Raw genomic sequence first — 1,431 nt, 5'->3', positions numbered from 1 at the left:
ATTTATATATAAAAATATCAAAAATACCATAAAAATCATAAAAAATTACATGAATGTCACTGTATAGGTAAAAGACTGAAATACGCTCAGATTTCTTGGAATAGTGTGCCTCACGCGCGACTACTGTTGGAGGTGGCGAAATTTTCCTACGAGATTTCGACCACAAGATGGTTGATTCTGGTAAATCTGAGGGAGAGGATTCTAATGACGGTGGTTTCGTCTTTCGTTGATGACTGATGAGGGAGAATCGTCGATTTGAAGCCTCAGTTGGCTGATGACAGTCGCAGCCTTTTTCCGGCCAGATTCGGTGGTTTGGTGGCTTAAAATGACCGGAAATGGAAGATCCGATGAGAGAGAGAGAATCGCCAGCGAGAGGAAAGAGAGGCTCAGAGATTTGCTATGGTGTGAATGCGAGCATGGTTTACCGGTGCGTCTGAAGGCTGTGAACCGTCTAATCGTACGGCTACGATTGGCTTGATCTGGAAGTTGATCGGACAGTCTGGATGGTCTGAGCTTTGTTTCGGTGTGGCATGGTGTACCGAGAGTTTGTATACCTGATGACGTGGCGCAACAGGATCAAAGGGAAGATTATTTTAAAGGCTGCGATGGATTTGGGTTTTAATCTGGTGTGGTAAAGCCTATTGTATCCTAAAAATTCAAAAGCCCAAATTTAAACACTATTAGATCTAACGATTAGAATATTTTAGGTATTTATCAAATTGTTTTAAAAAAAAATCAATATCTTACTCGCGTGAAGAAAAAGTAGAAAATAAAACAAAAATGTCAAATAGTAACACAAATAGTAAGCTTTCGGATTCGGATTTCTCTTCTTTTCTTTTCTTTTTTCTCTCCTCTTCTAGCTTAGTTTCATTGGCTATTTATAGCAAATGAAGAGGGGACATAAAATCACGAATTGTGTAAAATTTTCAAAATACAATTGTACCACCTACCATCGGCAAAAATCCTCCGCCTATTGTGATAAAATTATATTATTTTTTTTGTTTTATTATATATAATAATAATATTTATTTATAGGGGTAAAATTAAAAACTCAAATCAGTATTAGAAAATGTTTTTCATCCGCTAAAAATCAATTTTAATTGCCGAAAAAAACCTTTATATGAGTATCAACTCGGTGGACTAGGTTTTTTGACCAAAAATAATAGTTTTGACCAAAAATAACCTGAAACTCATTTTTTATCTCGATCAACATGGTGGAACCCATATTGACCCGATGGACTCGGTTTTGACCAAAAATGACAGTTTTGACTCGAAACAGCCCGAAACTCATTTTTCATCCAGGTCGACATGGTGGGACCCGTATTAACCCGGTGGACTCAGTTTTGACCGAAAATGACGGTTTTGACCTGAAACAGCTCGAAACTCATTTTTCATCCCAGTCAACATGGTGGGACCCGTATTGACCCGGTG

Source organism: Populus euphratica, unplaced genomic scaffold (genome assembly GCF_000495115.2).
Source record: "Populus euphratica unplaced genomic scaffold, PopEup_1.0 scaffold95.1, whole genome shotgun sequence".
NCBI lineage: Eukaryota > Viridiplantae > Streptophyta > Magnoliopsida > Malpighiales > Salicaceae > Populus > Populus euphratica.
This window is presented reverse-complemented; position numbering follows the sequence as displayed.